At 46.2% G+C, this 26,723-nt stretch overlaps 1 long non-coding RNA gene across 1 annotated transcript; it reads left to right on the plus strand.

Moving 5' to 3' along the window:
- Positions 1–18,973: 18,973 nt before the first annotated feature.
- Positions 18,974–21,103, plus strand: LOC120095211 (uncharacterized). The gene is made up of 2 exons (XR_015632414.1): positions 18,974–19,360; positions 20,700–21,103. It is a non-coding gene; the product is annotated as an uncharacterized LOC120095211 (long non-coding RNA).
- Positions 21,104–26,723: the final 5,620 nt, after the last annotated feature.

Raw genomic sequence — 26,723 nt, forward strand, 5'->3', positions numbered from 1 at the left:
CCCGCCTTCCCTCAGTGGACTGCAAGCCCCTCGAAGGCAGTGATTTTTCCCCCCGTGGAGCTCTGAGCTGGTTACATGCTCTGAGTAATTAAAACAACAGGAGAAAACACGCATCCTGTGTGGACAGCCTCTCTATTCCATTACTGTGTCTTTGCTTATCGTGACCTTGCAAATTAAGCTATTTACACCTCAAATGTGTGTTTTCCGATATTTGGATTCATGGCAAACACTCACTAATCTCTAAAAATTAACCCAATGTTTGATGAATATCTGTGGTACATACAGCCACATGAACTAATTTCATTTCTAGGAAGCGAGGTTTTGCAAGCTAAAGACCTTGAGGGGTAGAAGTGTTGAGGACTCCCAGTCACTTCTCACCAGCTACGCACAAGACAGACGTTTGCGTTTGGCTCCGGATGAGGCAGGCATGCTTCTTCGCTTTCTCTCCGGAATAGACTCTCCTCTTTGTAAAACTTTACAGAATTTGTAAAAGTCAACGCACATAAAATATGATTCCACTTATGTTCCCGGACCAGCGTGAGCCAGGATTTGAGATAATGGAGGCTTTCTTTTTTAAGGTAAGATACAAGACCGGAGATGGGCTTGGACACAGTATCAGAGGGGGATCTAAGTGTTCATTTCTCCATGTATGAAATGAGACTGATAAAAGGCAGCTACGCTGTAAGGTTAGGAGGACGGAACAAGATAGTAAAAGGTCTGACACAGAAGAAGCCCTCAATAACATTAGCCGTCCTTATTAAAGTTCATTTCTGGCGGTTACTTAACATTTTCAAACGATCTGGCGTTTCTCAAGATAATGAAAGTAGACGTCTCTGTCGAGCAGGAGCTGGTGAATTACGAGCCATGACCTGAATCTGACCCTTTCCGAGTGTTTATAAATAAAGTTTTATTGGAAATCACCATTCATATTCATTTGCATATTGTCTGCCATAACTTTAACCCTTTTGTGTGGGGTTGGACTTCACCCTCCTCAAAGATACTTCCTCTTGTCCTCAGCGCTCTCTGTTCCTATTTCCTGTGGGTCTCCAGAAGCCAAGTGTTATGCTTAAGGTGGGGAGAGGGAGTTACCTAGTTGCCACACAGGCTTTTGGCCCTGCAAATGGATTCAGCTGTTAAATTTCTGGTCCTTTACAAATGTTTGCTAATGCTTGCCCTAGAAACAAAGGACAACAGGTCATCAACGCATCCTTCCAGCCTTTGGCTTGGGTAAGTGCACACCTGTCCAGGTGTGCTTTTTCCCAGTGCACACCTGTCCAGGTGCACTGTCCCCGGTGCACACCTGTCCAGCTGTGCTGTCCCCAGTGCACAACTGTCCAGATGTGCTGTCCCCATTGTTTTACAGACACAAGTCTCAGCCAATCCTCCCATCCTTGTCCCAGGACGTGTGAGAATGGCAGCTCACTGTTGGTGCCCTAACTTTCCTAAATCTGACTTTGACCTGGGAGGCAAATCATCTTTATCAGTAATCTATGAAATATAAAACATGGGTTAGAAATGCATGCTCTCTGTCTCAGAGCACAGACTCAGCCTGGCTTGTTGGAATACTTTCTATACTACAAAACCACTGACCTCCGATTCACCCTGGGTGGTCCAACACAGGCCTCCTTAAGCCTTTTTGGTTCACAACCACTGTGTACTTGAAAACCTTTTGTGTGACGCTAGGCATAAAGGTGTATAAAACAGGTAAGCACCTTAAACCTCTACTGGTAGTAAGTTATAAAAGGGATTATTTTAAAGCAATTATTTGCATACTAATGAAATGGGTTCGGTTGTTTATTTTATGTAAAGAATGAAATCTTGGTTGAATATTTGGCACCGCGGGATGTGTAGCATCTTCAGTGTTTTTTCGGAGTTGATCAATATTTTGATTTTTATAGTCATCAATGCGGAGAACACAGCTTTGCAGAGACATGTAATACAAAACTTCAGAAGTGTGTTTTAGGGCCGTTTAGGAAATTGTTGGAAATTCTGTCCTAATCCCAAGCCAAGATTCACTTAAAAATCTTTTTAAAAAAATGAAACTCAAGTCGGGAACCCAAACAGTAATTTTTTTTTTAAACTGAAACATTCTAACAGGATACCGTCCAAAGATATACTAATTTGATACATACCGGAGTGACAGTAGCAAAATATTAAAAGTCTTTGTTTTCCATAATTAAACCCTTCTGTTTCTATTACACCAGAAAATTCTGTGTGCGGTAAAAAAAAAAAAAAAAAAAAAAAAACAGCACACAATTCATGGCATGCAACAGTCCCAGATCTGGGTCATGGCACTTCAGGCAGTGTTAGCTTGCATTACATGGAAAGACAACATGGAAGTGTTGTTATGTTATGGCACACATATTATATGTTCAGAACCAAAAGTACTGCAATGAAGTTGTGTGAAGCTACATAGGTGAGCACATTGGGTTTGAATCAGTTTTATTGGTTGCATGTTCAGAAATTCTTTTTCCCCCCTTCGATGTGTTTTTCTTTGTGTGTGATTTATCCCCGTATCTAGATCACTGTGAATCACATCTTCCTCCATGTTTCTCAGCTTTTGACTTCTAGAGAAAGAGCTGGCGATCTACACTACACCAGACTACCATTATGCCAACAGATTCATTGAAGGTGATGTAAGAAACCACCTGGGCCTACGGAATTTCTAAGATTCTAAATAAAAAAGAATAGTGGTTTGCTGGAAGTGGCGAAGCACTGGCTATGACCCCAGCATTCAGAGAGAGAGGAAGATGAGTGATGAATTTGAATCCAGCCTGGGCTACGTAGCAATATTCTGTCTCAAAGCAAACAAAATTTTCCTTTATGTTAAGGCATCCTCCCATTGGAGTGAGTGATAATAGTTTGGCTGGGTATATAAAGCCTCATACTTTCTTGATGGAAAGATAGTTTGGCTGGGTATATAAAGTCTCATACTCTCTTGATGGAAAGATAGTTTGGCTGGGTATACACAACCCAGTTTCAAGAACACTGTTGATACTAGAGGTCCTGAACTTATTATGAAACCAACATCATGTTACCTTGTAGCTTTACAGAAGTTCTAGTTGTGTCTAGGAAGAACATCACGTCTCCTTGTTCTGTAGTATCACCAGTTTGCATTTCTCCGTTGACCTTTCCTCTTGACTCATCCTACCAGCAAGCCCCTCCATTCTGGAGCTGTGGTCTCCATTCTCCTTCAGAATGCTGTCCCCTCTCCTCTGTGCTGTCTGTTTCCATCTGGGGCCTCTCGGTAGCCAGGTGTTATAGTCAAATGTAACACTGGACCTCGACCCAGACTTTCCGAATCTGGGTGTAGAGTTTAAGAGAATCCTTAGGTAAAACATGACTGTGATTTATGCTCACCTCATATGTGCTCAAAGTGATTAAAGCTACCCCTCTCTCATCACCTCATCTGTCCCCAAACCCCTCCTCACATCTCTCTGGAGCTTGCCCTTCTCTGTGGTGAGGAGCCTTCTTATTCCCTGGAGAACCATTTCTTCTGTGCGGTGGGTCCTCTCAGGTACACGCGGTCTCTCGGTCTTTACTGACTCTTTTCATAGCATCTTTAAATAGAAGCAGCCATTTCCCGACTTGAAAAGGCTTCACTTGACCCTTTGCCTCTCCCGGCTCTCATGCTATTTCTCAACTCCCTCTTCCTGCCAGATTTCTTAAATTCATGAGAAAGCAAGCTCTGCCTCTGTCTCTCTACTGAACCTCTGGAAGTGTGGCATCTGACTCACCACCCTAAAATAATAAATAAACAAAACTTTCCTGGAACGCTGTCTCTGTTTTTATGTTCAGATACCCCAGCAGGATTGGCTGTGGCTGACCATTATGGCCTTCCAGAAAATTCTTTTCTCTTCTTCACTTGCAGGTCACTGTGGTGCTGTCTCATCCCACTGGAGGAGGAGTGGGGATGCCCTCAACCACAATGCTCTCCCTCTCCCACTCTGGCCTAGATGCTCAGTTCACATCTGTACCTAAAAGGTACATTTCCAGACTGTTGAATTATCATCACAGGATACACTTGGTCCTTGGTCCTCTGTGCATGGATCATGCATGAGTGCATGTGTGCACACACACGCATGCACGTGTACAGACACACACATGCACATACACACACACATACACATGCAACACACCTACTCATGCATGCACACATGTACACATGCACATACATACACTCGCATGCACTTGCACACATACTCACAGGCACGCACAATGCTTATCTCATCTCCCTGGCTAGATTTAAAATAACTAAGGGAAGGACAGTGTTTGGGGCCATTGCAAATAATAGCTGTGGTTCTTTTCTGCTGCCCTGGATAGTCCTGCTGTGACAGGTTGTCCTAGGGTTGACTGGTACCCAAGGTGGGGGGCTTCCCTTTCTCTGAGAGGGGGCAGAAGAAAAAGAAGAGGGGAGGATGGGGAAGGCCAAGGAAGAAGGTTGTGGCCCCTCCGGCAAGCTCATAGGAATGATAGATATTCGCTGAAGCACAGTTCTTCACCACCCCCTTTCTGCCCACCTGCTGCCACTTCTCCTGGACTCCCATTGCAGGGCGTAGTACTCAGTACACAGTACTCAGTGCTTAGTACACAGTACCCAGGAATGCAGAGACTCAAACATCTAAGACTCTAAGTGTTAAGTGACCCAGAGTGCTCAACTGTAAATGGGACATCTATGGCAATCTGCCAGTCCCCCTTCACCAAGGCTCGGGGAACATCAGGGAAGAGGAGGTGGGGAGATTGTGAGGACGAGAGGATTGGGAGGAGAACTGTGAGATGCTGTCTTCTGAATATGTCATGGCTGTTGCACGCATGAACTCACTGGAACTGTGGTTACCTGCACAAGACCTGCACAAGAGCAAGCCTGGGGCTGGAGAGGTGGCTCATGCGGTCAAGAGTGTTCAGTGCTCTTCCAGAAAACCCAACTCTGTTCCTGGCACCCATAGGGGTCAGGTGGCTCAAAACTGCCCATAACTCCAGCTCCAAGAGAGCCAAGGCCCTTGTCTATCCTCCTCGGCCACATGTGTCACTTTGTATGCATTTATACAATCAGGTACTCTCACCTACATAATAATTTAAGGAAGGAAGGGAGGAAGGAAGGAAGGAAGGAAGGAAGGAAGGAAGGAAGGAAGGAAGGAAGGGAGACAGATACTGTTATGGAGCAGGGGGTGCTGTTGGAGCCTACCCCTAACTGAGGAGCCACAGGCCGTTCATGGTTGTTGGGAGAGGGAGAATTCCTTTTTTTTTTTTTTTTTATGGAGGATGACCATGACCCAGTCGGTTACCTCCCATCTATGTGCATGTGGACTTGGTGAGCTTAAAAATAAACAACAATAATAAGTAAAATATTAAAAAGATGTGGTTGGGTGAATTGGAGTTTCGGGGGAGACTGGGGCAGTGGTATGATACTTTGTATCCATGTATAGAATCTCTAATTTTCATTATTTATTTTTTATTCATGTTACACCCAATTTCAGCCTTCCTCCCTCCTCTCCTCCCAATCTTGCCCTTACAAATCCCTCCCCCACTACCCTGTCCCCCTCAGAGAAGGGGAAGCCCCACCTTGGGTACTAGCCAGCCCTGGGACAACCAGTCACAGCAGGACTAAGCACTTCCTCTCCCACTGAGGCCCCACCAGGCAGTCCAGGTAGGGAAAGGGGATCCAAAGGCAGGGAACAGTCACAGACAGCCCTGGCTCCCCTTGTTAGTGGACCCACATGAAGACCAAGCTGCACATCTGCTACAAATGTGTAGGGGGTCCTAGGCGCAGCCCCTGCATGCTCTTTGGCTTTTGGTTCAGTCTCTATGAGCCTCCATGGGCCCAGGCTAGTTGACTTTGTAGGTCTTGTGGTGTCCTTGACCCCTCTGGCTTGCTCAATCCCATCCCCTACTCTTCCACAAGACTCCCTGAACTCCGTCTGATGTTTGGCTGTGGGTCTCTGCATCTCTTTCCACCCACTGCTGGGTGAAGCCTCCCAGGAGACATTTATACTAGGTTCCTGTCTGCAAGTATAGCAGTGTATCATTAGTAGTACCAGGGGTTGGCTATCTCCCTTGGGATGGGTGTCAAGTTAGGCCGGCCACTTGTTGGCTGTTCCCCTCAGTTTCAGCTCTATCCTTATCCCTGCACATCTTGTAGGTAGGGAAAATTTGGAGTTGAAGGTTTTGTGGGTGGGTTGATGTCCCCCTCCTCCCATGGAAGTCCTGTCTGGCTATAGGAGGTGACCACTCCAGTCTCTATGTCCCAATTGGGAGGAATTTCAGATAGAGTCATCCCCAGAGATTCCCTGTAGCATCCCCCATCCCAGGTCTCCAGCTAGTCCCTGAGATGCCCTCCCCACCAATTTCTGTTCTCACTCCCAGCCCTTCTCCCTTCTCCCTTCCCCCAACCCTCAGCTTTATTCATAATATCCAGAAACTAGAAACAACCTAGAGGACCCTCAACTAAAGAATGGGTAAAGAAAACCTGGCACATCTATACAACGGAATGCCGCCCAGCCGTTAAAAACAAAGACACTATGAAATCTGAGGCAAATGGATAGAACTTGAGACTATCACCCAGAGTGAGGTGATGCAGACCCAGAAAGAGATGTGTGGTATGTGTTCACTTAGAAGGGGACATTAGCCATAAAATGCAGATAACCAGACTACAATCCACAGACCCAAAGAAACTAAGTAGCAAGGAGGACCAAAGGGAGGATGTGTGAATCTCATTCAGAAGGGGAAACAAAATAGCCATCCAAATCTGAGCGGGGAAAGGAGAGTGGGGAGGGGTACTGGGATGGAACTTTCAAAGGGCAAATTAAAAATATTTTAAAAAGTCAACCCTTTTTAGTCTATGTTTTGCTCTGCCTCCCCTGTCTAGCCTCTGTTTTCCTTGGCCTCCATTCTACCTTCAGTCATCTGCCTCTATTTTTTCAGCCCATTCTGCTCATGAGTAGCCAGGGTGATATTTTAAGAGTAAATAACATCATGGGACTCTGCCTGCGTAAAACGCCTCGGTATTTGACGTCATCCTGAAATTATTCTTTCGTGAGATGTACGCTTCAGTTTGGGTTGCTCTCCCCCTGACAGAATCCTCCTGTTTCTAAGATAGACTGTAATGCTGATGTGTGAAATGGTGCCGCACAGAGGAGTTTTGGCCACATCATACGAGCTGGGAAGGGAAGGTCATGTTTGAGAGAGGCCAGCAGGGCTTTACTGAACTGCTTGGTGTCTGTATGCATCGGGAATTTTTATAATGAAAGAGTTTTGCAGGGATGCTTCATTACTCATAAAATTAAAAAGAAAGACACACAGAGAGAGAGACAGACTCACACACACACACACACACACACACACACACACACACAGAGACAGACTGAGAGAGACAGACTGAAAGAAAGGAAAAATGAAAGAAGGCATGATGAGAAATTCCATTACTCATCATATTAAAACAATATCCAGACAAACATACTTCCTGGGCCTGCCAGGCCCTGTCCGTTCCTGCCCAGCCAAAGTGCCCGGATTATCTCATTTGAGTCTTAAATCGTAAGCTCTCCCCGTGTATCCCTCCAGCCCCTTGAAACTCCCAAGGACGCCATGCTACTGCCTGGGGGTTCATCCTACACACTACCAAGGCCACAAACTGGGTCTATATCCCCTAGGCGAGCTCACGGTCCCATCCGGCTAACCCTCAGGCCTCACTTGAATCTGCTTCTCAGAAACACCTTGACTTGGAAGGAATCTCGCCAATTTTCTTTATCCCTGCTTGCTTTCATGTCCTGTGTCTGTGTTTAGCACAGATCTAGTCCGTCTGTCTCCCCCTTGAGGCCTCCATTCTGCGAGGGAAATGCTCAAGGGTCTTCTGTTCACGTGTGCATGCGCCACCCGCACCCCGTAACCCAAGAAAGACAGGAAGGATGTGCACACTCACACACACACCCAGTCCCCCCTCTAAAGGAATCTGCCTGGGGCAACTAAAGCAATAATTTAAATGAAACAAAAAAAAAGTGTAGAGGACTCTTCCCCAAGATCAGCAAATATTAAGCATTCTCATGCATTTATATTTTATGATTACTCTTTTATTAAAGAATACAAATACAGGGATAAGGTTAAAATCTCGCAGGTTTCCCTCTCTAGGCTCAGCCTTTGTCTTCCCCATAAGACTCCGCTACTGTGAATTTCACGTATATTCAAAGCATATTTAAAATTTATTATAAATCTTCCTGTCAGTAGGAATAGTATGTAGATTTTTTTAAACAAACATTAGTTAACTGGGGTGTGTGTGCATGTGTGTGCATGTGTGTGTGAGTGTGTGTGCATGTGTGTGTGCATGTGTGTGAGTGTGTGTGCATGTGTGTGCATGTGTGTGCATGTGTGTGAGTGTGTGCGCACATGTGTGTGAGTGTGTGTGCATGTGTGTGCATGTGTGTGAGTGTGTGTGCACATGTGTGTGAGTGTGTGTGCATGTGTGTGAGTGTGTGTGCATGTGTGTGTGAGTGTGTGCATGTGTGTGTGTGTTTGAGTGTGTTCATGTGTGGGTGTGTGAGTGTGTGTGTGCATGTGTGTGAGTGTGTGTGCATGTGTGTGAGTGTGTGAGTGTGTGTGCATGTGTGTGAGTGTGTGAGTGTGTGTGCATGTGTGTGCATGTGTGTGAGTGTGTGTGTGAGTGTGTGTGAGTGTGTGTGTGCGTGTGTGTGAGTGTGTGTGAGTGTGTGTGTGTTTGAGTGTGTTCATGTGTGGGTGTGTGAGTGTGTGCACATGTGTGTGTGCACGAGCATTGGCATGTGTGTGGGATGTGTGTGAGCATTTGTGAGCACTCAGGTTTCGGACTGAGGAGGAGGGTGGACATCTTCCTTCCTCATGCTCTACCTTACATATTGAGTCGGGGTCTCTTGCCAGACCCAGAGCTCAACACCCGGATTAGTCTGACAGGAGCTTGCTCTGAGGATTCCCTGTCTCTGACTCTCACAGACTGGGATTATAGTTTCTGGGTGGGTTCTAGGGATCTTATCCCAGCACTTCACCCACTGAGCCTTCTCCTCAGCATGTGCTGCCTGGAGCCATCCAAGCAGCTCAGAAGGCTGAGCAGAATTATCACCAGTTCAAAGCTAGCCTAGGCTACATGCTCCCCCACCCCCCCAAAAAAGTCCAAATTTTATTACTTAATTCAAAAGAAAGAATAAGTGGCAGGGTATAGTATGTAATGTACAGTTTACATTTTCCACTCAACATGGTTATGTGCACGCGTGTGCATACGTTATCAATTAGCTCAGCCCCTGTTAACCATTCCATGGCAACCGGCTATCTGAATACCCCAGGGCTTTATTTATTCATTCCCTTAATGAGATACATTCCACTTATCTCCAATTTTATCTCTGACTACAAGATTGGAAAATGCATAGTTAGACAGGCTGTCTCATAAAGCACCTGCCCCATATAATCATTTAGACTGGCCGGAATAAATGAGCGAGAACTGGCCAGGTCATAAGGCGATGAAAACGTTCGTATGCTCCTGCTGGTACGAGCGTGAATTGATGTAATTGTTGGAGAGAACAATTTGGCAATATCTTGTTAAGATAAAAACGCTCAGCCCTGTGCTCCAGCAATTCCATCTGTAAAATAAATCCCATCACCAAAGGTAAATTACGTATTCATTTTCGACCCAACAGAAATGTAAACTGGGTAATACGGGTATGGTTTAAAGTTTACAATGCGGTTTTATATGTATCATCTAACTTGACATCCCCAGCCATAGGAGAGCGGAATTGGCTCATAGTGTAAGTGATGGGACAGAAAAGAAGTTCAAAGCCACTTGGCTTTGGCCACTTGGTGCTGGGGTTCAAATCCCAGCCGTTGGACTATGCATCCAGCCTGGTTTGTTTTGTTCTATTTTTTATTTCCCCATGCCCTGCCTAGCATTGATTGGCAACTTGTCATGGCCTAAGGTCACCTAAGAAGAAAGACTCAAGTGAGGGACTGGCTGGATCCAAGTGGCCTGCAGGCGTATCTATGGGGGGGATGGCCTTGATTGTTGATTGATGTAAGAGGGCCCAGCCTACCATGGACAGCATCATGAGCTGGGCAGGTGATCCTAGACTGAATAAGAAAGCTATCTAAGCATTAGAGTGAGTGAGCCAGCAAGCAGTATTTTCCCACAGTTTCTGCATCCAGTGCCTGCTTGAGTTCCTGCCCTGCCCTCCTTCACTGATGACCTGTGACCTGGAAGCCAACTGAACTCTTTTCTCCCCAAGATGTTCTTGGTTAGAGTGTTCTATCACATACATGGAGATTGAAATTAGGCCATTGTTCATTGCCCCCGTGTGTTTTTATGCTGTGAAGAAAAATAACAGGCTATATAGGTAGTTGTACTGATGTCCGTTCAGGCCCCTTTCACAGGCCTGTGCCCATCCTCCCAGGGCTGTACATCAAGGGTCACAACTAATCTTCCTCAGAGAATTGCCCATGGTCATATGAAACAGATTTTTTTTTCTGCAGATGCCTGTAAATTTCCTTCCATTTTCCTTGGCAAGGATGTCTTAGGCAAGGATGACTAATAGCTACAGGTCTGCATGGTTGGTGTTGGAGAATTAACTCTGTGGTATCTTTCTGTTCAGCACTTCCTGTGGCTGGGGCAGAACTCCAGTGAGATCCACAGCTCTGCCTAGTGCTATGGTTTGAATGAGAAAATGAGACTGGACCCCCATATTTGAATGTTCGCTACCTAGTTGGTCAAATGTTTCAGAAAAAGATTAGGAGGTGTGGCCTTGTTGGAGTGGGTGTAACCTTGAAGTGTGCCACTAGGACATTTGAGGTTTCAATTAGGCTAGGCTCTCTCTCTCTCTCTCTCTCTCTCTCTCTCTATCTCTATCTCTATCTCTATCTCTATCTCTATCTCTCCCTCTCTCTCTCCTACTTTCAAATAAGATGTAAGCTTTCAGCTACTGCTCCAGCGCCATACTGCCTACCTGTTACCATGACGGTCATGGCCTTACCCTCTGAAACTGTAGCAAACACCCAACTAAATGTTCCCATTTGTAAATTGCCTTGGTCGTGTTGTTTCTTTGTAGCAATAGAAAAGTAACTAAGGCAATTAGTGTCTTTTCTGTATAATTTTACTTTCTTCATTTCCTTCCACTTTCCTCTCAAGTCCCTTGCACCAGGCTTCCCAACCTGGGCTCTGCCTGTAGGGCAGTGGATTTTCAAGCATTAGACTGTAAAGGATTACCCAGAGGTCTTATTAGAAGCACATGTCAGACTCTATCCACCCACTCTCTGTTTCAGTTGGTTGAGGAAGGGCCCCAGGAGCTTTACCATTCTATACAAGTGATCTGCTGTGGCCAGCCCAGGGTCCCAGCTTTGGGGACTTCTGGGCCAGGGTTTGAGGTTGTAGATGGCAGAGAAACACACTCCAAGAGACTCTGAAGTTGGTTGACCCGCCGGCAATGAGAACCCCTCCACCAGTGGTGGTGGTGGGGATTGATTGCTCTGGGCTTATGGGAGTAGCACAATTTCCGTGACAGCTTACAGTCACATGGGGATGGAACCGCTTTTTACAATATTTCTGGCATTTGGACAATATAGTGGAGACAGTCTTCGTGAGGGCTATGAAATTAAGAGGCTATTTCTGAGGGTCCCCGAAGCATCAAAAGAAGAAAATGACAGACCCAAGGCAATTAATCACCAGCTCAGAACAGATCTCTTTGGACAGAGGGTCCTTATCTTCGTGGACACAAACACGATGAGAACCAAACTCAGAATCTAATTTTAAGAGATACAGAACTTCAGAGAAGTTTAAACTCTCAGCCTTGACAACTTGTCTACCAAAGTAGGCGCCTTAATGGGGACAGAGTAGGACCTGAGAGTTATTAATGTGACATTTCTGTCGCTGTGATCAGTAGCTGTGCAGGATCTCCTGACACCTTGGGGCCCTCAGAAGTATTCTTGTCTCTCCCTTGTTAGAAGATAGTCCATTGACTCAGATAACCATATGTAAGGAAAGATACTCTTCAGATATTTTAAGGCCCAATTAAAATACAAATTGTTACTGATGTCTGGGATGGTTAATCTCAGCTGTCAACTAGAAGAAACTCAGAATCTTTGGGGATATAGGCCTGTGGTTGTGAAGATTGTCTTACTTAGGACAATTGAGGTAGGAAGAACTGCCCACTGTGGGTGGCACCATTCCCCTGGCAGGGAACCTGGACTATATAAGGAGAAAGCTGACTACCAGCATTCTTTGCTCTCTGCCTCCTAAATGTGCATTCAATATAACCAGCTGCCCCAGGCCCCTGCTTCCAACACCGCCCAACCATGATTGACTGACTCATGGGAATATGAGCCAAAACAAACCCTTTCTCTCTTAAGTTGCTTTTCTCAGGGAATTTTATCACTGTAACAGGAAAACAAGCTGATACAATATCTGAAGGCTGGCTCAAAGTGCTTCTGTGATGTCCCTACTAGACTAGAGACATGCGAGGTCAGGTAATAAGCAGAGTTCTCAGTCAGGACCATCTTCACATAAGTTCCACTGGGTTCGCAGACTGGTGGCTCTCCCCATAGGTCACAGATTACCATCAGAGCACATTATTCACTTTTAGTTCTTGGTCTATTTTCTGTTCTGGGAGCTGTACAGTAAGCAATGATATTGTGCTAGGAAAGGAGAGGTAGCTATCTCGAGACTGACATTCACCCCACCCCAGCAAACCAAGACAGCAAGTCAAAAACTTAATACAGCAAGTGGGAGGTATGGCAGAGACACATGTCCCCCAAACTCTAGGATGCAGTGATGGTATCCCTTCTCCTTATTCATAATGTCTGACCCCTACAAGAATGAGGTGGTTCATGATTGATGTCAAATCTAATCAAGTTCCAGGTCCAGATGTGTTTGCTGGACTAGTGGGATAGGGTTAGAAGTTATAAGGCTCCTGACCCAGTCAGTGTGCTTGGTTCAGAGCTCCTTCAGATGGCCCTACATGTTGGTTTGGTTGTATGTATGTAAGTATGAGTACTCAGGTACATGCACAGGGGCCAGAGAAGGGCACTGTGTGCCCCGTTTTATGATTTTCTACCTTATTCCTTTGAGACAGGACATTGTTGTGCCCAGAGCACATCATTTCAGTCATAGCCAGTGAGCTCTTGGGATTTGCCTGTCTATAACCCACAGTGCTGTGGTTACAGGCTTGGGCAGCCACGATTGGGTTTTATGTGGATGCTGGGGACTTGAACTTAGGTCCTTGTAGTTGCACAGCAGTCGCGCTTGTCCTCGCTGAGCCTTCTCCCCAGTCGGAGTTGGAGGGTTTTACAGTCTGCGTTAACAGGACTGGCATGAGTCAATGCTCCGTGTCCTGTTCCAGGGCTGGCCTAATTCTCCTGCTCTCTGTCTCAGGGGTCTCGATGTTTCACAGAACATTCTGTGGGTTCACCGTCTGGATGACGTCACAGGAATTGGCTCTAATAAAGCAGGGAGTTCAAGTGTTACTGATGCCTTGGATAGTCATTCTGCAGAGAATAAGAAATAGTTCAATAAACTCTTCCAGGGGATCTGAGTTTGTTCCCCAGAGTCTATGTTGAGTGACTCACAACCACCTCTAACTCCAGCCCCAGGGCATCTGATACTCTTCTCATCTCCAAGGGCACCTGAATTCATGCAAACACACACAAACTCACTCTCTCTCTCTCTCTCTCTCTCTCTCTCTCTCTCTCTCTCTCTCTCTCTCTCTCTCTCTCTAACTGAAACATAAAACGTAAAGCCCCCGCATGTTTTGGAGACTCAATGCCTTGAGACAGGCCAGAAGGTTTCTATTGAAGCAAAGGGACCTTCCTTTGCCTTGGAACAGCTTCCTAACGTCAGCTGCCTGTGCACAGATATGTACACGCATGTGAATGGGTAGTTAGGGCATAATTGGATACTCTTACACATATTTTTCTGTGATTTGTTTCATTTAACAGGATGCCTCAGAAATCTTTCCAGGACAATGCATGTCTGTCTTGTTTTCAAAAAGGCTTATTATATTTATTTCATAATACCGATAGGCCATAATTTACACAATTGCTTCCCATTGGGGAAATCAGAGACACTACACACCTTAAGTTGGAGGTACGTAATACAGGCAGTTGGTTACCCAGCATAGGGGAGCAGAAGGATATACTGAGATAACCCAAATGTGTTTCCACCACGTTAAATCACCATGTCATAGTGACAATAAAAAGGCTACCATACTTAGAACATCAAGAATCCCCCCAAAAGAGGCTGGGGAGCACAGCAATCTACAATTTTCATTTAATAAAATTGACGAGTTTTTTTTTTTTTTTAAAGCTCTGGGCTGGGCGCTCAACTCAGTTTCTAGAGCGCTTGCCTAGTTTGCTTCCCTGGTGCTGTGATAAACACTGCGAGCAAATGCAAACCTGCTTAGGAACAGGGTTGTGTGAGCTCAGGGCTTGTGTGAGCTCATGGGTTACTGTCCGTCATCGTGCAAAGCCAAGGCAGAAACCTGGAGACAGGAACTGAAGCAGAGACTATGGAGGAATCCTGTTGGCTGGCTAGCTCTCCACGGCTTGCTCGGCCTGCCTTCTTATACCACTCAGGACCGTCTACCTAGGGATGGCGCTGCCCACAGTGGCCTCTTACAACAATCAGCAGTCAAGAAAATGCCCCATAGATCAATCCAATGTCCTTCTCCACTGTGTCAAGTTGACAAGTGACACTAGGACAGCTAACATGCACAAAGCCCTAGGTCCCAGCCCAAGTGTCCCATCACCTGGGCATGGTGGCACATGTCTATAAACCTGACACTTCAGAGGTAAAGGCGGGAGAGTCAGCGCTTCACAGCCAGCCTCGGCTATATGACAAGTTCAAGGCCAGCTTGAGCGATGTAAGTACCCATCTCAAAGAAATGTCTGTCTTTTCTTCATTTTCTTATCCCCATCACCAGTTAATAAGATGCGGTTTAAAATTACTTATTGACAATCCTCCGCTTTAATTGCTTGTATCTTTCCTCCCATCTTAAAAATGAGCGCTTGGACCTTAAAAAGCAACAAACTGATTTCTAGCTGTTCTCAAAATTGTTCTTTCTCAATTCACTCCTGTAAATGTTTTCCCACGCGTCACCTGGGCCGCAGTTATTGTTTTAATTCTTCCATCAAATCCTTCCTTTATGGCAATTAGACTTTATGATATTTCGTTAAGATTTTTCTCTATCATAAGAACATTTTTACATTAAAATTTTTTGTTTGGGGTAGGGGCCCAAGAGGATGCACCTGGCAAAAGGCACATATGGGGGTCAGAGGACAACTTGCAAGAGTCCGTCCTCTCCTTCCACCGTGCAGGACTGAGTTCCGGTTGTCTGGGTTGGGGGCTGGCGTTCTTGTCCTCTGAGCGATCTTGCCAGTCCTTGTAAGACTATTTACAAAACATTGGTTTTAACCTAAGATTTTTCCCCTAAGGCTGACTTTTGCTTTTGCTCAGCTCTTTGAGCTGTGTTGTGCATGTGATGAGCTGCTTTGAGGGTTGGGCACAATACACCGCCTATGCTACCGTTTTTGGGGATGTCACTCAAACCCTAAAGTAAATTGCTGAATACAAACACATCTGATTCGGCCTCTCTTCCGCTCGCTGGATCTCTTTGGTTTCTCTTGTATCCTTACAGTTCAGTTAACAAATGCCTGGAGAGAGCTGTTTTTCTCCTACCCATTCATTGTCCTTCATCTTTAAACCATCCTCAGTGGGCGAAGGTGTTTGCCACCAAGCCTGGCAACCTGTGTTTGATTCCTAGAACCCACGTAGTAGAAGGAAAGAACTGACTTCTGAAAGTTGTCCTCTAGGCTACACACACACACACACACACAGACACACACACACACACACACACACACAGACACACACACACATCTACCCACACACATACATCTACACACATATCTACACATACACACCTACACACAGCTATACGTACATACCTCATGCAACCTACATACATCTATGCACACATACACACCTACACATACATCTACATCCCTTTACACACACACAACTACACAAACATCTACATGTAACCATACATACCTACACACATAACTATACACATTTACACACATACATACAAACATACACGCACATCTACACATACACATCTACATCTACACACATCTGCCCACAGACATATGTACATATACACAGCTACACATACATATCTACACACACACACACTCATTCACACAGACATCTACACAGCTATGCACATACACACCTACGAATACGCATCTACATATACACACATCCACACAAATTTACACACACATCTACACACCTATGCACACACATCTACACATACACACAAACACACACATCTACATATATGTGCATATCTAAATATACACACACCTACACATGCATTTACCCAGCATACACACACACACACACACACACACACACACACACACGTTGTTTGCCTGGGTATTTTGGGGTATTTTATAGGTTCTACAGCATTGTCAAGGCCACCCATTTTCCTATTGATTTTGCAATTGGTTATTGCCAGTGGATAGAGAAGCTACTGAGTTTTGTCCATTGACTGTTTTACTGAATTCTAATTGTGCTAATACTGTGGCAGTTGATTCTGCTGTATTCTCTAGCTTCCTATCTATCTCCCATGCTGATCATGACAGTTGATTAGACAGTTGTGTCTCTGCAGACTTTCTTTCCTTTTCACATTGGTGCATACTCCCAGGATTATGTTAAATGGTAGAGATGAGCACATTTAAACTTGTATCGGAACTGTCTTCAGTAGCATTGGTTTTAGTATGAGTCCAGTAAGCACAGCATTTGTGGCTGGTTTGCTACAATGGGAGTGAAGACTTCTCAGGCTGCAAAGCTTTTCCTTCAGTCTAGCAATCCTTTATTACTGAGAGGGTTCAGTGCGAGGAAAAGACTCCTTGTGAGGAACAGAGGTTTATCTAATAAGCTAGTAGAGAGGTCAACCCCATCTGGGTCTGCTTGAGTTGCTATTGCAAAAACACCTTAAGTTTACAAACAACGGCAGTCTGTGTCTTGTGTCATTTCTCGAGGCTGGAAGTCTGAAATCATTGTGACGGTGTTGGTATCTGGTGAAGGCTGTTTCTTGCTTCTGAGATGGTGCCTGGTCACTATGTCCTCATGAAGAGAAGGCAGAAGAGCCAGAGAACACACCTTGATAGGGAACCAAACCCATTCTTGGACTTCCAGGTCCGTTGGTCAATGGGAGGTACTGGCTTGAAGATAGAAATAAGTCTCTCCTGGTTTCCCCTCCTTTACATAGACTTTCTGACAGCGACTCTATCCCCTTTATGACTCCCATCACATCCTAATTTCATCCTGTGATAAAACATTCTGACCAAAATCAACTTAGGGGAGAAAGGGCTTTATTTCAGCTTATAGGCAGGCAATAGTCCCTCACGAACAGAAGCCAAGGCAGAAATTTGAATAAGAAACTGGATGCTTGCTGGCTCTCTCACAGGGTCATGCCTATCCTTTTTTTAGAGATCAGCACCACCTGCCTAGGGAATGGTGCCACCCAGAGGGGACTGGGCCCTCTGATCTCAATTAGTAAGGCACTTCCTCATATAACATGTCTATGGGACAATCTAATCTGGTCAGTTGATCAACTGAGACTCTCTTCTCCTTGTGGGTCCAACTTCAATGGGACTAACCCCTTCTAGACATGGCTCCTTTCTGGTTCACTTAGTCCCCCCCTCCTGACGGTTGCTAGGCAACCCTATTAGGTTCCCCAGCTGAGATCACCCCTGTAACCGAGTCTCCGTATGGAACTACTTTGGTCTGACACCCCTCATCCCTATTTCCTTACTGGCCCTGACTCCTGTGGATCTTGTTGTAAGATCCCTCTCACGTCGGGTTTTGATCATTTACCTTCATTTCGTCTTTGTGACATATCACATACTGATAATTTATAATTGCATGTGCTTATGGTGTACAAACTGATGTGATGATTTTTTTTAATACAAAGATTAAATAAAGCCAATTAGCCTCAAATATCTGACATTGTCTTGCGACGGGACACTTGAGATTTACTTTTGACTCTACTGAAAAGATGTTTGCTCTGCTTAAGGAGTCATCTATTTCATAATGATGTTCCCGTTTGAGAGACTTTAGTTGCCTATAAAAATCCTGTAATTTTAAAAGCCATCCTCGCTTCGGCAGCGGTTCTCCCATTTCTGTCCCCGATGCTGCCTATTCGAACGTGTCCCTGGGTGTCTCATGATCCAACTTGTCAGACATATGTCAACTTTATAGTGTTTTGCATAAATCCTTATTTAATCACCGTGTCAGCTGCACCGAGGAGCCTTCTCCTCTCCGAAATGGCAGCCAAGAGAGAAGCAGCCCCTTCCTCGAAAGCCGCGCGTCTGCCAAGTTGCAGATCCAAACTTGAACTCGGGTCTTTCTTTCGGGATTCAGGGCCCGTGCTCTGTCTTCCCTTCATCAGACAGTCAGAACACTCCGAGAGGGAGATTAAGAGGATCGTCACGGACTGCCTTGACATTTTCTACAGAGAACATGGATTTCTTTTGTAATTGGGAAAGAAGTTAATTAAGCCTAAACAAATAATTATAATAAAAATAGCCCTTCAGAGGAAGAAAGCCCATAGTGCGGCAGCTCCAGTTTAGAATGTTTATGGCCGGGAGGCTCAGGCAGGTCGTCAGGTAGCCTGCCTCAGACCTTGCCCTTCCCCTTCCCAACAGGAGACTCCATCTTGGATAATGAAGTTTCCCCAACAGGCGAAGATCATGTTATTTGCCCCCTACGGCTTCTCCAATAAGCTCCCTTGGGGAAGTAGTGGTGTGTGTGTGTGTGTGTGTGTGTGTGTGTGTGTGTGTGTGTGTACAACCTTGGGTATAGTTCCCTCAGACACCTTCCATTTTTTAATTTGAGACAGGGTCTCTCATTGGCCTGGAACTTTGCCAAGTCGATGACGTCAGCAGGTCCCAGAATCCTTCTGTTTTACCATCACCATCGCTGATATGATGGTGGGAAGCAGCCATCTTGCCATGTCATACCCTCTACAGCTCCTGTGGTTAAATGGGCCGTTATGTTCTGTGTCTGAAGGACTCCCTCAGAGTGACTGGAGAAACTGAGTCTTGTGGGAACTGAGCTGACCCAGGCCAGCAATATAGATCGTCAGTCTCCTTGGCTGGGGCAATGAGAGAAGGGTCGGATTCTGTTCTCACTTCCTCTCTAGTCCTGGCCTCCGCTTCTGAGTCAGAGGAGCCCTGAAATGGCCTAAAATAGCCTCGTGGCTGGCAGCGTGCAGCTTTAGCGATCCACGCCACGGCTTGCATATTGATTTCGATTTTTTTGGTTCTTATCAAGATATATTCCTCATCCCTTCAGGTAAATAGTGACCTTGGACTCACCGCCTTCCATATTTGCAGTCTGGGTCAATGAGTCTCCGTATTGACCTAGGGGGAGGGTATCGATAGCTGCTTATTGTTAAGATATTTCAATGTCAATAAGCGGGCCCCACGGAGGTGGGAGGGGCCCAGGCAGCAAACCCAGCAGCTAAAAAAGCAATCCCTTTTCCCCAGTTGTCATCCTAGCTTGGAAGGGGTCGGCTTTAAAATTGATTAACTTTCCTGAAGGGAGTGGAAAAATAAACTCCCAACACTGCCTGAATCTTGCCAAGAAAACTTTCTTAGAATTACTATCCATTACATCGAAGGGCTAGAAACACCCGTGGGCAGTTGCCCGTCTCCCCTCTCCGCAACCAGAAGATCAGGCATCGGGTGCTGCGGAAATTGCTTGGATGTGGTCATCAGACGCAGACATGTCTATAACTAAATCACGTGTGTGTGTTTCTATGAGTGTCCTGCTTCTCATTGCTCCTTTAATCTTTGAAGCAAGACCCAGAGCTCATGGGTTTTGCCAGTGAGCTCCTGGCATCCTTCCCTTCTGACCTGCTCAGTGCTTGTGCTGTGGGCTTGTTCTCATGCTTAACCTTTACAAGGGAGCCGGGATTGGAACTCAGGTTCTGATGCTTATGCAACAAATTCTTTGCCTGTAGAGACAGCACTCTAGCATCTTCATTACTTCTAAACCCCAGCGTCCTCTCCTAGGCAGGGATAAACCAGCATACCTACCCTATAGGGTGTAGAAGTGCTATCTGGGTATGACTGATCTGAGTAGATGCTACCTAGTCCTAGGGTGGTCTATATTTATACACTAGGTTGAGAGTTAGGAAGTTTCTCTTAGCGCCTTGGCTCTCCTTCCCAGCATCCCCTGCTCCATGCCTCCTTCCTATGCCTGGTTCACAGGATGGATTTCGAAGTCTCACTCTGACTCTCAGATCTCATAATTACCCATCCTCTGTGGCTCGATTTCCGCTGTGGATCCCCTGATGCCTCTGCCTCAGCGTGCTTGGCCTGGTCTAGAAGTCCCAGGAGACCTGGACTCTCTGCATCCCTGGCAGGGGGCGTGGTTCTCATTCTGTAGATGTCATTAGCTCTGCTCCCTTCACGGTGACTGCAGGGGCTCATCCGCTTAGATTTGTTTTTCTGCCAAAAAAGCATGGACTCCTTAGGCTGACTTACGTGGTAAACTCAATGCGAGGTGTAAGCCTGGCATTTCTGTTGCTTTTCTAAGTCTGTCTCCTTAGCTTTGGGTCACTTGTTTGCTTCTGACAGTTGACAAGCAAGACACTCAGTGTGTCCAGATCTATCTTATCATCCCTCAGAGCTGAAGACAGAGAGAATCACTGCCTTAAACCTGCGGTCGCCTTGGATTTTTGGAAGTACAAAACCTGGAAGGTCAGGCCACGCCCAGATGACAGTGATCACCCGTGCGGGCCAAGCTGCACTCTGAAGCAGAAGTGACCATCTCCTAGGAACCAGATTGACCCAGGGTAGCATCCTCAGGCCACCACACTGGACCCAAGCTGAGGTGAGGATCAAGGAGACAGCATCTGGACCAGGACTGCTTCATGATGCCAACATATTGCTCCTTGCCCCAACTTAAATCTAAAGCTAACATAGGCATCCTGATCTTCTGAAATCTTGGGGGTCACTGGGCCCCTTTATCCATTCCCTTTCTTTATGTGAGCACTTTGAATAAATCTCTCTCTCTGGGTTTTACTACTAAGCCCCCAACCCCAGTGTATGTGCGTGTGCGTGTGCATGTGCGTGTGCGTGTGTGTGTGTGTGTGTGTGTGTGTGTGTGTGTGTCTATGCGCAGGTGATGTGTATACCTGTTTTTGTGTTTGTGGAAGCCAGAGGTCAGCTTTCTTTGGGTTCTCCCCACTTTTACTTCTTTTGACTCTCACTAGCCTGAAGTTTACCAGCCAGTAGCCCAGGAACTTAAATGTCTTTACCTCCTTGCACTGGGACTGTAAGCAAATGCCACCATGCCACCGAACCACCATGTTGCCCTGTTAGGTTGGTTGTTTGTTTGTTTGTTTAACATGGAGACTTAGGATTTCAGTCACTCAGGCCCTTATGCTTGGAAGATTAGCACTTTGCCAACTAAGCTCTCTCCTTGGCCCAAGTTTCTTTTTTAACTCAATGGATGGCCAAACTGAGCCTGCTGGGACTGCAATAGCCCCAGCTTTTGGCCCGAAACTTCTTTTTTTATTTCTTCTGTGTTCCCATCAATGCCCTCAGAGACTCTGATGAAGGAGTGCTCTATCCTTTCTCCCAGGTCGTGCCCTGCCCAGGGTTGCTGTGAGAAGAGCTTTGAAGACAACCTAGGAAGGAGGTGACGAAGGTAGCCCCATGCTACCTATGCTGGCAGGCTACTTACTAGCAGGCATGTGACTTGTCCTGGGGACACTGGGGTGGGGAAAGATTCTGGGAAGGGCAGATACTGGTGCAGCCATGGTATAGCCAGAGACATCTGCGTTATAGCATTATGGATAAGAAGGAGAGACACAGCGTCTAAGAGCTGCTGCTGAACTCTACTCAGGCATAAGTAATGAGTACTGTTCTGCTGAGAAGGAGGTGAGGGGAGAAGAGAAGAAGGAAGGGAGGAGGAAGGGATATGAAGGAAGGAAGGGAGGAAGGAAGGAAGGGTTATAAAGGAAGGAAGGAAAGAATGAATGAATGAAGGAAGGAAGGAAGGAAGGAAGGAAGGAAGGAAGGAAGGAGGTGTCTAGCACTGAAGAAGGGGAATGAGTAGCATCTGATTTGGTTAGAAAGTTAGTATAGATACCCTACACAGTGGTTCTCAGGCTTCCTAATGCTTTAATATAGTTCTTCATGTTGTGGTGGTCCCCCCTCCCCCCAACTGTGGAATTACTTTCGTTGACACTTCATAACTAGACTTTTGCTACTGTGATGAGCTGTACTGTAGATAGCTGTGTTTTCTGATGGTCTTGGGAGACCCCCATGAGAGGGTCTTTCATTGAGAACTGCCGCAACAGCTCCCTCAGCCCTGGAAGCACACTTTCTAAATCAGCATCGTCTTTCACACAGCCGCAGCTCAGCTCTGGGCTAGTTCCCAAATCCTCCCATGATTGCCACCTCTGGACACTGGCTCCTGCTGCCAACCACCTAAACCCCAAAGCAAACACCCAAAGCTCAGAATCTTAATGCTGATCACAAATTTGCATATGCAAATAAACACACGCACAGTCCTCTTCCAACCCTGCAGAGAGTAAAACATGACAGGACAGCTGCCCACATCCAGCACCGGTGGAGCAGAGGACAGAGAAGTGAAGATGGTATACTCAGTTATTAACGAGTAACTCCATTGACAGGGGTTGCATGCTGGCCATGTGTCAGCAGGAGCACCAGATCCAACCACAAAAGGCAAAAATCCAGGGGCTGGGGAGATGGAAGGCACGGGGACCTGACTTTAATCCCTAGAAGCCATGTTGAAAAGTACCAGGAGGGGTTGGGGATTTAGCTCAGTGGTAGAGCGCTTAGGCCTAGCAGGCGCAAGGCCCTGGGTTCGGTCCCCAGCTCTGAAAAAAAGAAAAAAAAAAGAAAGAAAAGTACCAGGCATGAAGACACACTTGTAATCTCAGTGCTAGAGAGGTAGGGACAAGCTCACTGGGCTGCTCAGCTATCCTCACTGACTTGGTGAGCTCTAAGCCAGTGAGAGACCCCCCTGTCAAGGAAAGTAAGGAGAATGCCCGAGAAACATCCGAGGTTGACCACTGCCTCCCACATGCATCCCTGAGCTTGCACCACGCATGTATACAAAATAAGAATTCAAAAATAAAAAAACGGGGCTGGAAAGGTGGCCCAGGGGTTGGGGATTTAGCTCAGTGGTAGAGCGCTTGCCTAGGAAGCGCAAGGCCCTGGGTTCGGTCCCCAGCTCCGGAAAAAAAAAAAGAACCAAAAAAAAAAAAGATAGGAAAGGTGGCCCAGTGGTTAAGAGCACTGAGTGCTCTTCCCCAGGTCCTTGGTTCAATTCCCAGCACCCACATGGCGGATCATAACCATTTATAGCTCCAGTCCTAGGGGATCCAGTGCTTTCTTCTGGCCTCCTTGGGGACTAGGCACGTGTGTGGTGCTCACATACATATACAAACAAAATACCCGTACACATAAAAATAAATACATACATTTTAAATTATAAAAATTAAAAAGATGAAAGCTTGATTGTTTTTTTGTTGCATAGGAACACGTGGTTTTGTAATTACTGTACCTCAACGAATTTACCGTCTATCTCTGTGCATCACACACACACACACACACACACACACACACACACACACAGTGTTTGTATATGGGCGTGTGCGTTTCTGTGTATACATATTTATATGTATGTAACTTATTAACTACAGGGTTACTGCCCTGGAGGAACTCAGAAGTTCTGTGGCGAAGACAGACACGCAAACAATTATGGTACAGTAAGAAAAATAACTTTAATGTAGGCAGGATCAAAGAAGAGAGGAACCGAGGAGAAGAAGTGCCCAGGGCTACTGGGGAAATTGGGAAAGACTCTCAGAAGGAGGCCACGGAGGCTGAGCGAGCATCTTCTAGACTGACAGGGAGCTCTAGAGCTATCCCCGAGGAGGATGCTTATGCTTGCCTAATAATTATTTATTAGGCCATCTGCTTCTGGTTGGAATGGAATTTTGCTCCGGGTAAGGATGCAGAAAGTTACAAGAAGCCATCCTCCCACCTTCTATCCTAAAAATGAAAACAGGATAAACTACATGACCACATCTTTTAAAAATACATAAGAGAGCCGAGGACGCAGATGTGTTGACTGTTCCTGGGCCGGAAAGGACCTGGGACTGTAAGGATATCAGGAAAGGGGGTAAATCCACCATGCGTGGGGGTTAAGAAGACATAAGTTGGGGATGAGGAGATGGCTCCTCAAAGTGCTTGCCCGACGAATACAAGGCCCTGAGTCTGGATCCCCAGCAACCATGTAAAGTAGGCAGATGTAGTCTTTGCTTGGACTCCCAGTGCTCAAGAGGCAGAGACAGGAAGGTGCTTGGGGCTCGCTGGCTGGCCAGTTGTAGTGGTTTGAATAGGTTTGGCCTCCATAGACTCATGTGTTTGAATGGTTGGCCCATAGGGAGTGACACTATTAGGAGGTGTATCCTTGTTAGAATGGGTGTGGCCTTGTTGGAGGAAATGTGTCACTGTTGGGGTGGGCTTTGAGGTCCTATGCTTAAACTCCACCCAGGGCAGAAGAGCCAGTCTCTTCTGGCTGCAGTCATATCTAGAGGCAGGACTCTCAGCTCCTCCCTGCCATGCCTGCTTGGACACTGCCCTGCTCCCTCCTTGATGATAATAAACTGAACCTCTGAGCCTGTAAGCCAGCCCCCAAGTAAATGTTGTTCTTTATAAGAGTTGCCTTGGTCATGGTGTCTGTTCACAGCAATGGGAACCCTAGCTAAGACACGAGCATAGCCCACTTTGGTGAAGAGATTCTGCCTAGAAGAATAAGATGGAGAGACACCTGATGTCAAAATCTGTCCTCCGCACACATATACACACATGAACACAGGCGCTTGCCTACACACACAAGAGCACATAGCACATGCGCCTATATGCACAGATGTGCACACACGTACACATATATAAACAAAGAGTAAAGGTCATATTTAATGCCCTTCGTCTCATAAAGAGCGCGACAGAATGTGTCCTGCAGAGCCCTCTCCAATCTTCCAGTTCTTTCCCCGGGTCTGGCAGTGACTGCGGGGAGATGAGGCCCCTTGAAAAATCCCCGGATGGACTGAGAACAGCCCCAAGTTCAAGGCAGAGGCAAGCCAAAGGGACCGGGACAGAAATTCAAGGTTCAGAGAATTTTCGGCCCAGGTACAAAGCCAGCGGCAGTAGAGCTGGAGAGCCGAAGAATCCCCCCAAGGGACCCCGAATGCAGCAGCATGTGGCGCTAACTGAGAGAGACATCTCCCCCATGCTTAAACCGAAAGCTCGGCTGCAGGAAGTCCTGGCTCAGCCCTCAGAGCGTGCGAAGTCTCTGGCGAACTGGCTGCCCGTAAAAACACGGCACGGCTCTAAGAGTCTTCAGCTCGGCCACAGGTTAAGCTGACTCAGCCTCCCAACCCAGCGAGCAATTGCGTTCTTTAGCCTCGACTGTTCTCTTCCGCACAATGCCCGGAATTATAATTAAAAATTATGAAACACTTAATGAAGCAGGGATTTATGCCCTATAATCAGGATTGGGGAGGGCCATTGAAGCAGACCCGCGGCTAACCCAGAGGCTGGGATAGCCAGAAAGGATCTTTAAAAGACAACACTAATTATCTCAATGCGTGGTAACAGCACCGGGAACAGAGAATAGATGGAGATATTTCTTATTAAAAAAAATAATCATTCATGTGTGTGCACGTGTGCGCATGCATGTGGGTGTGTGCAGGTGCCAGAGTGCGCATGCTGAGGTCAGAGGTCGACTTGCCGGAGTCAGTTCTGTTCTACCGCTGTGCTAGCTAGCTTTCATGCCAACTGGACAGGAGCTGGGTTCATTTGGGAAAGAGTGAGAGAATGCCTCCGTCCGGATTGGCTGTAGGCAAGTCTACAGGATTAATGATTGATGTGGGTGGGTAGTGTGGGGGTACCCGGCTCACTATGGTAGTGCCACCCCCCATAGGTGGTTCTGGATGGGATTTAAAAAGCAGGCTAAGGAAGCCATGAGGCACAAGTCAGACAGCAGCAGTTCCTCATGGGTTCTGCTTTGGCTCCTGCCTCCGGGCTCCTAATTGAGTTCTTGCCCTGACTTCCCTCAGTGATGGACAGTTACCTATATAAGATGAAATAAGCCCTTTCCTCCCCAAGTTGTTTTTGGCCATGATATTTTAACTCAACAATAGACATCCCAAGACATCCACCCTATGGGTAGCACTGATCTAACTCAGGTTATCAAGCTTGACTGCAAGAAAACTTTTAACTTACTGAGCCATTTTGCCAGCCTTATGATTTTTATTTTTTAAAGACAGATTCTTGTATATCCTAGGGTAGCCTCAAACTTGCTGTGTAGCTAAGGATGACCTTGAACTCTTAACCTTTCTGTCTCTACCTCTCAAATGCCGTCACCATGTCCAGGACATGTTGGTGTTGAACTCAGAGCTTCCCACATGCTAGGCACACATTTTACCAACTGAACCACACTTCCCATTGCTCAGATGGTGAATTTTAGCATCGACACTCTAGCATAGAATAAACCATTATTTGGAAACTGAAATCTATTTCATAATACACACAAAATTCTCTCAGTCAGCTTCATAGCAGACTTGACACTGTGGAAGAAGAGGCTGGCGTACTTGAAGGTGGGATGAAAGAAA

Source organism: Rattus norvegicus, chromosome 10 (assembly GCF_021556685.1).
Source record: "Rattus norvegicus strain SHRSP/BbbUtx chromosome 10, alternate assembly SHRSP_T2T, whole genome shotgun sequence".
In the NCBI taxonomy this organism is placed as follows: domain Eukaryota; kingdom Metazoa; phylum Chordata; class Mammalia; order Rodentia; family Muridae; genus Rattus; species Rattus norvegicus.